Source organism: Urocitellus parryii, chromosome X (assembly GCF_045843805.1).
Source record: "Urocitellus parryii isolate mUroPar1 chromosome X, mUroPar1.hap1, whole genome shotgun sequence".
Taxonomy (NCBI): domain Eukaryota; kingdom Metazoa; phylum Chordata; class Mammalia; order Rodentia; family Sciuridae; genus Urocitellus; species Urocitellus parryii.
The window spans coordinates 77,714,412-77,724,164 of NC_135547.1; positions in this window are offsets into that span (position 1 = coordinate 77,714,412).

The following is a 9,753-nucleotide window of genomic DNA, read 5'->3' on the forward strand; positions in this document are numbered from 1 at the left end:
TTTTTTCAAACAACCAACTTTTTGTTTTATCATTTTTTTCAATTGTTTCAATTTCATTAATTCCAGCTCTGTGTTTAATGATTTCCTGTCTTCTACTGCTTTGGTGTTGATTTGTTCTTCTTTTTATACGGCTTTCAGATATAATGGTTAGGTCATTTATGTGTTGACTTTTTCTTCTTTAAAGGAATGAATTCCATCCCATGAACTTTCCTCTTAGTACTGCCTTCCTAGTGTCCCAGAGATTTTGATATGTTGTATCAGTGTATCATTTACCTCTAATAACTTTTTTTAAAGAGAGAGAGAGAATTTTTAAAAATATTTATTTATTTATTTTAGTTCTTGGCAGACACAACATCTTTGTTTGTATGTGGTGCTGAGGATCGAACCCGTGCCACACACATGCCAGGGGAGCGCACTACCACTTGAGCCACATCCCCAGCCCCTACCTCTAAGAATTTTTAAACTCCTATTTGATACCCTCTGCAATCCACTGTTCATTCAATAGCATATTGTTTAGTCTGCAGGTGTTGGAGTAGCTTCTAGTTTTTATTTTATCTTTGATTTCTAATTCCATTCCATCATGATCTGGTAAAATGCAGAGTAGTATCTCTACTATTTTGTATTTGCTAAGAGTTGCCTTGTGGCATAATATATGGTCTATTTTAGAGAAGGATCCATGTGCTGTTGAGAAGAAAGTGTATTCACTCATTGATGGATGGAATATTCTATATATGTCTGTTAAGTTTAAGTTAGTGATTGTATATCATGTCTTGTTGATGTATGGTTCCCTTAAGCAGTATGAAATATCCTTCTTTACCCCCTTTGATTAACTTTACCTTGCAGTCTACTTTACCTGATATGAGGATGGAAACTCCTGCTTCTTTCTGCAGTCCATGTGAGTGGTATGTTTTTTCCCAACCTTTCACCTTCAGTCTGTGGATGTCTTTTTCTATGAGATGAGTCTCTTGAAGGCATCATATTGTTGGGTCTTTTTTAAAAAATCTAATCTGCCAGTCTATGTCTTTTGATGGATGAGTTTAGGCCATTAACAATCAGGGTTATTATTGAGACATGACTTGTATTCCCAGTCTTTTCTGTTAATTTTTGGTATTTTAACTTGGCTTATTTTCTCCTTTCATTGGTTTTTCCTTTAGTATAATATCTCCCTTTGCTGATTTTCATTGTTGTTTTTTATTTCCTCCTCATGGAATATTTTAAGGAGGATGTGGTGTAGTGTAGAAATAGTTATAAATTATAAATAGTTATAAATTTTTTTAACTTTGACATCAAATCTAAAGCTTAATTTTGCTGGATATCTAAGATTCTTGGTCAACATCCATTTTCTGTCAGAGCTTGATATATGTTATTCCAGGATCTTCTAGCTTCAAGGGTCTGGGTTCAGTGATCCACACAGATCCTAATTAGTTTCCCTCTCTTGTGGCTGTTGAAATTCTCTCCTTATTCAGTATGCTGGGCATTTTCATTATAATATGCCTTGGTATAAATCTGTTGTTATTTTGTACATTTGGTGTCCTGTAAGCCTCTTTTATTTGACTTTCCAATTCATTCTTCATGCTTGGAAATTTTTCTGATATTATTTCATTGAATAGATTGTTCATTCCTTTGATTTGTAACTCTACGCCCTCCTTCATCCCAATAACTTTTAAATCTAGTCTTTTTATGTTGTCTCATTACTCTTGAATGTTCTGATCATGGTTTCTCATCATCTCACTGTGTGGTCAACGTTATTTTTAATATTATATATTTTGTCTTCATTTTCTGAGATCCTGTCTTCCACGTGATCTAGTCTGTTGGTGGTGCTTTCTACTTTGGGTTATTATTTCCTTCATTTCAAGGATTTCTGTGTTTAATTTTTTCAGAACCTCTATCTCTTTCTTCAAGTAATCTTTTGCTTCCTGTATTTGCTTATGTAGCTCTTTATCAAAATGATCTTTTGCTGTCTGTATTTGCTCCCTTATATCATCCTTTAATTCACAGAACATTTTAATTATGTACATTCTGAACTCCTTCTCTATAATTTCTTCTGTTGTGCTGGCCATGGATTCTAATAATGTAGTATTTTGGTTTATTTGAGGCACTTTCTTCCTTTTTTTTCATGTTGTTTGTGTGTCTTCCCTTCTAGCACTTTCGATCTGAGGGATTACAGTTTTTATGCTATAGGCTTATAGTGTCCCTGCAGGTTTTCAATACCTCTCCTTTGAGGGGGAGAACAATGTTCACAGATCCCAATTCAAACAATATACAGCCTTAAACTAAATAGCTCCTATTACTAAAATGCTCATGGTTTTGTCAGAAATTGTGTGTTCAATTATTATCTACAATATAAACAGTAGGTTTGCAAAACGGTCTAAGTTTCTGATGGTGGGGTGTGGGATGAGATGTTAAGGACATAGGAGGTGAGGATATAGAGGTACTATATCTTAGAAAGTGTGAAAGAGGAATCTAAAGAAGTTGTCTACTAGCAGGAGAAAGGAGAGTGTGTGATTTTGAGGAGTCAAGTAAGTGGAAGACAATAGACAGAGTACAAAAAACAAACATAAGAATTAAGAAGAATAGAAAATATAAAACTAGGAGATAAGAGAATATACAACACAACTGCAATATACTATTCAGACATCCCAGTCCTCAGTAGCATAATCCATGAAAAGTACTTGGTTTCACAAATGTTGGGGATGTGAAGGTGGGAAAAGACAGAGAGAAAAGAAAAATAAAGAGAAAAGAAAAAAATCAAAGGAAAATACAAGGATAGTTTTTGTTGGAGTTCAGTGTCTTTCCTGCTTCCCTTCTCACCCAATAGGTGAGGATGTCTGTTGTTGGCTGGTTTCTCTACCCTCAGGATGCTGAAGTTTATTAGGGTGGGAGGGTTGGCCTTGGGGGCAGAGAACCTGGAAGTGGGGTATAGCACTCACCAGTCCCAATGGGAAACGACACCCCAAGGATCTCCTTTGATGCCCTCTTGTGTGATGTGGGTGCCTGGGCTTATCTCCTTATCTCACCTATAGACCTCACAATTCCTGGTCTCTAATTCAGTCTCTAAACTCTATGTCACTCACCCCCTCCCTTTCTGCTTCCCAGTCAGGAACCTCTCTCTCCAGTGGTCTTGTGGGCTGAGCTCTGGGGGCCGCACACCTATCAAGGAGAGCTGTTTTGTATTGGGCAGTTCAGGAGCAGGCATAGTGACCTATTGATTGGCTGTCCACATAGCTACAAGCACTGTGCCAGGTTAGTGGCTGTGGAGTTGGGGACTATAAATACCTTGATATTGCTTCTAGGCCCCAGCCAGTGTCCAAAGCTGGGAGTTGGTACCAAAGGTATCTCAGGATGGAAGTGGCTGGTTGCAGAGATGGGGTGTTGGGTTGGGTCAGGCCAGGTAAAGGCTTTGGGAGATGTGTTCAGAGAAGCAGCTCTGTGGTGTGCAGTGTTATGGCTAGAAGTTGTCTCCAGACCCTGTCTAGTGACCCCCAGGTGCAGGATACCATGGGTAGGGGACTATGGCAGTGTTTGCAGTGTCCGAACATGGAGGCAACCGGGGGAGCCCCTTGTTGGTAAATGGGTGTTCATGCAGGCAAGGTCGTAAGAAGTCCTGCATGGGTGCTGATGCTGGTGGTCGTGCTAGGGCATGGCAGCCGGAGGTCTTGTGTAGGAGCAGCTGTCGGGGGTCCTTGAATAACTCTCAGAGGAACAGTATTCCCACTACTTGAATCCCAGCTCTCAGAGCCACACACAATGCAGCCTCCCTCTAGCCCTCCATTGTGGGTGACCTCATTTTGGTTTTGACTTGTGTTTCTGGGCTTTTCTTTGATAGGAGAACATGTTTTTAGTTATTTGTTTTTTCAGTATTGGTGATTGAACCCATGGACACTCTATCATTTAGCTACTTTCCTAGCCATTTTTATTGTTGAGACAGGATCTTACTAAGTTACCGAGGCTGATCTCAAACTTATGATCCTCCTGTCTCAGCCTCCTGAGTAGCTGGCATTACAGACGTGCACTTCCTTACCAATGATAGGAGATTTTATTACTGATCCCATGTCATTACTTGTGATTGGTCTGCTCAACTATTCTACTTTTATTCAGGATTCGGTCAAAGTAGGTTCTATGATTCTAGGACTTTACTCAAATATTTCAAGTTTTGAAGCTTATAATTGTTATTTTTGTGATATTAGTTGTAATGCGACGTTTTCCTTTCTGATTTTCTTTGAGTCTTTTATGTTTTCTGGGTTAGTCTAGCTAAAGCTCAATCTTTTTTAAAAAAATTCTAGTCAGTAGACCAATTCTTATCTTTGTGGATCTTTTGCATGATTTTCTATTTTGATTTCATTGTTTTCTGCTGTGATCTTAATTGAATCCTTCCTTCAACTATCTTTGAGTTTGGTTTGTTATTCTTTCTCAGGTTTCTTGAGTTGCAGTGTTAGGGTGCTGATTTGAGATCTCTCCTCTTTTATGATGTGGGTGTTTATTGCTATGAACTTCCCTCATAGAACTGCTACAACACGTAGGGTTTCTTATGTTGTGTTTCTATATATCCAAAGGTATTTTTAACAATTGTTTTTTGTTCAGGGATAGAACCCAGGGGGATTCAATAATTCAGCCACATCCCTATCACTTTTATTTTAAAATTTGAAGTAGTGTCTCACTGAGTTGCTGAGGGCCTTGCCAAGTTGCTGAGGCTGGGTTTGAACTTGCTATCCTCCAGCCTCAGCCTTCCAAGCCTCTGGGATTACAAGTGTGCCCCTCCATACCCAGGAACGTCTCTTTTAATTTCTACTTTGACCAATGTTTTATTGGGAGCATATTTTTTTTAAGTTGCTTATATTTGTGAATTCTTCCCAATTACTCCTGTTTGTGATATCCAGTTTTATTCCACCATGGTTGGAATTGAGGCTTAATACAACTTCTGTCTTCTCAAACTTGTTAAGACTTTTTTTGTGGCTTAACATATGATCTATCCCTGAGAATGGTCTGTGTGTGATTGAAAGGAGTTGTGTGTTCCATTACATTTGAATAGAATGTCCTTCCTGACTATGTCTGTTAGACACATTTTGCTTAAAGCACATTTTGTTTAAAGTACATTTTGTTTAAAGCACAGTTCCAGTCCAAGGTTTCCATATTGGTGCTGGGTTTGGATGATCTGTAGTTGTTGAAAGTAAGATTGTTGAGGTCGGCTATGATTGGAATGTTTATGACCTTCCAAATCTCATGTTGAAATGGAATCCATGTAAAATAGTTTCAGAGGTGACCAAAAAAAAAAAAAAAAGAGGTAAAGTCTTCAGGACATTGAATCATGAGAACTCCACCATCACAGATGGGATTAGCGCCCTATAAGAGGGCTTGAGGGAGCCTGCTTGTCTCTTTTGCTATGTGAGGATGCACCTGTAGTGTATCATCTATGAAGCAGAGAGAGCCTTCCCCAGACACCAAGTCTCCCAATGCTCTCACTTTAGGCTTTCCAGCTTGTACCACTGTGAGAAATCAATTTCTCTCCTTTATACATTACTGAGGCCAAGGTATTTTGTTATGCAGACTAACAGAATAAGACAAAGTTCCCTGCTCTTAAGTCACTGCTATTTGTCTCTCTCTTCACTTCTGATAATATTTGCTTATAGAGGTGTCCTGATGTTGGAGATATAAATAGATGTGGACAGCTGTTATATCTTCTTGATGAAATGACCCCTTTATCATTATATGATGACCTTCTTTACCTCCTGTGACAGATTTTCATTTACAGTCTATTTTGTCTGATGTTAATACAGCTTCACTTGTGCTCTTTTGGCTTCAATTTGCATGGGTTACCTTTTCCATCTCTTCATTCTTGGTCTCCATGTGTCCTTAATGGCAACAGGAGTTTGTTGTAGGCCACATGGAGTTCAGTCTTGCTTTTCTTCTTTTAATCTATTGAGCCACCCCATGTCTTGTGATTGGAGAATGTTGTCTACTTACATTTAAAGTAAATATCAATAGGTAAGCCCTTACTATTGCTTTTTTGTTTATTTTTTCTTAGTTTTTTTGGGAGTTTCTTTCTCATAATATATATATATATATATATATATATATATATATATAAAATTTTATAGTCATGTCATTCCTCCTTTCTCTTTTGTGAATCTACTAGTGGTTTTTCATTTGTGGTTAACATGGAGTTTGCATAAAGCACCTTATAGTTTTAATATTCTATTTTAGCATCACAATAATTTGATTTCACATACAACACTCCACATTTTCATTCCTCACCCCCTATACACTTCATGCAATTGGTATCACACTTTATTTCTGATTAGTGGGTGCACAGTTTCTGGAGTCCTACTCAAACGCTGAGGTTCTGAGCCCTGCGTGGGGGTCACAGCGCTGGTGATTTCTGTGGAAATCAGCTGTATAAGGTTCCTCTTACACTCTCTGAGATGCAGGATTCTGACTAGGTGAGATCTGGGTCAGGGCCTGAAACAGAATGCTGCCTCCCTCTGGCCCACCATCTTGGAATCTTCTTTGATACATGGTTTCTGTATATGACGTGATGAAACATTCTAGCAATAGATTGCCATGATGGGCTCACAACAAATCCAGTGCCATAACTTCATTCTGGATGGAATTTTGGCACTGAATTTTACACTTGAACTATGAAACCTGGCATACTCTATGGCATATCCATTTTACCACGGTGAAAATCTCAAATCCAGAAGGAAAACAGAAAGGAAGAAATCCAGGACTACAGGAGGTACATTCTTGGGGTATCCCACCCTTGCCCCCATCTTTAAGAACATCATAAATGGAATCCAGGATAGTTCTGGGAAACCCTAAACCCATTAATCATCGACAATTGGCAGAAGACATTTTCCAGTTGCCTCTGAGTCAGCGTCCACTTTTCCTCTCTCCCTCCTTTACTACTTTCTTGGTTACAACATTACCCTATCAACCTCTCTTCCCCGCCCTGCTGGTATGCTGGATGTTTCTCACAAATGATAGCCCTAGTGAAAATCATCTGCCTACATTTATGCCCCTATTTTACTGGCCAATCTATGGTCTAGAAGAGGTCACTTAGCAGTGTATCCCCAGCTTGGCAATACCATTTGGTCAGTGTCTAAATGATGGTAATTGACTCAGGCAAAGACACTTAATATGAAGCACATGTTTTGCCTTTACCTTGGCTCTGCACGCGACGGGAGGAAAGGCACCACTCAACCTTGTCTTCCCTAAGATAGGAGTAGCACCATCTTCCTACAGAAGTCCATTTCATTAGTGTTAAGACTGTAACAGGGAACACATCTAGTACATGAGAGAATCTAGGAAAGAGTTATCTTCTCCTTCTCAATTACATGGTACCAAAGTAAACTGGGATGTGTGGGGAGGTTTAGCTTGCATTTCTAACATTCTGAGGATGACATCAAGGGTGTAAACTTTCCTCCAGACACACTAATATTCATTCCTCTGCCAAGCACCCATCCTGAGAGGAGAGGGGGATGGGCTTGCCTTGCTATCTCCCAACCTTCTGTTCATCTGCACTAAAGGCCCATGCTGTGTAGAAAACCCCTCTTGTGAGTAATTCCACCGATTAGCCACTTGATGGTTTTAAAGCAAACTTATATCTTTTCAGTAAAGCTGAGTTTCCTTATATTTTCTGTATTCAACTTGCTTGGAGCAAGACCAAGCTCTATATTAAAGGACTATAGTATTGACAATAAGAAATTATCATTTTCCCAGACCAGGAGTCACTCATTCATTCAAGTATCTACCCTTTTATTTTGTACCACTATGGACCATCCCTGGGGATACAAAGATTCAAAACACACACATGACTCCAATTCTCGGGGAGCTCAGAGTCTAGTAAGGGAGATAGACAAATAATTAGTCCATCAACACAGTGTACTAACTGCCATGATTGAGGGGAAGTGTAAGAACATGTTTGCAGGAGATGACACTGGAGTTGTCTCGAAATTCTTGTATGAAATCTAATAATACTCCCTATGGTTATTATCATAACGTTTGTTTCCATGTATGCAAATTCATATGAAACTGGAAGGGTCAGACCAAATCTAACATTTTAAAAATTAAATTTACGATCACATGGTTACACAGAATCATAAAAATCGCACAAGTTTGATGTCTTTGTGCACCTATATAGTGTATAATGCTTCAATCTGACCAAGCATACCTATCTCCTCAAAATGTATCATGTTGAAAACTTTACAAAATCTTCCTTCTTTTTGGAAAGTACAGTATGTTGTTAACTACAATCGCTGTATAACAGCACACCAGAACTTCTCATGTCCATCTAACTGTAACGTAGTCATTAGTCATCCTTTCTCTATCCTCCTCCCTCTAGTCTCCCAATTCTATGCTCAACTTCTTTAAAATTTCACCAGTGTGGTCACATGGCACTCAACAGGATTTCATCCTTTTCATGACTGAATGGTACTCCTTTGTGTATATGAACCATATTTTACTTATCCATTTATCACTTTGTTAAGTATCTCAGAGTATTGTAGCATTTCCCTGTGTTTTCTTTAATCTCATTGAATTTCCTTTAAATGATACAAATTCTCATCTGAGATGTTCTTGTACTAATACTCTCTGGCACCTACTTCGACTGTTAGGTTAGACCATGAATCCCTGAAGGCTCTTAATTCTTACTGGTAGCCAACATCCTCTGGGCATCAAGAGATTAGATATTTTTCCCACTATTCCTAATCTGGCTTTGTGCCTTTCTCTCCAGAAGTTCTAACCAGGCTGCCTATTTCTGAGCCTGTAGGCACTTCCACTATTTGGGGGCTGGATGGCATGTGGGTCATGCTTGGTAAGAGTGTGCCCTTGGTGCATTATCACCATTTCTGCAGTAGAGAGAGGTCCAAGGCCAGGTTTTTCCAAATCCAGAGTTGTGTCGTTCAGAAAGAACCAGCAGTACATAGAAGAGTAGTGCATCCCTTCAAGCTTCTCTGTGGAGTGGGGCCAGGTACACCCACATACCTCATCCACACCTTGGTCAGGTACTACATGCTTCTACCTGGCTCTGCACAGAGTCAACCTGGATGAACCAGACCCAGGCCCCTAGGCCATGCCTGTGGCCACCAATGCGGTCCATTGGCACCATACCCTAACTCACAGTCCATCAAGACCATCACAGCCCTGGGGAAGATCCAAGGCCCACATTACTATGGTCTGCCTATTGCTGAGAGGGTCTCATGGCTCAAGACAGCTGCAACCAGCCACAGGTGATGCTAGATGGAATGGAATTTCAAGAGACTGGAGCTGTGTGTCTTTACCTGTTACTGGGGCTGTTCCAGAATCTCTGTCCACAAGCAGGCCTAGGGATGGGGACCATTAGGATCTGCCCAGTGTTAGTGTCCACCAGCTGAGCACTGAGTGAGTTCCAGGGCCAAATCCTGAGCTTACTTCCCTCTCTCTACTACAGGAAATAGAGTCTTGCTCTATGCTATGCCATGTGAGATTGGGATAGTGTTGATGAAAGCAGATCCATGGCCACAAAGAGTGTCACTATTCCCAGCAGCTTTGGAGGCTAAGGTAGGAAGATTGCAAGTTCAAAACCAGTCTCAGCAACTTAGCATGGCCCTAAGAAACTCAGTGAGACCCTGTCTCAAAATAAATAGATAAATAAAAGGGCTGGGGATATGGTTCAGTGGTTAAGATTCCCTGGGTTCAATCTAGAGTTCAAAACAGACCTCTAGAATATCATGCATTTATTAATATGAACCGATGAGAAAGATGAGAAAGGGTTAGGGG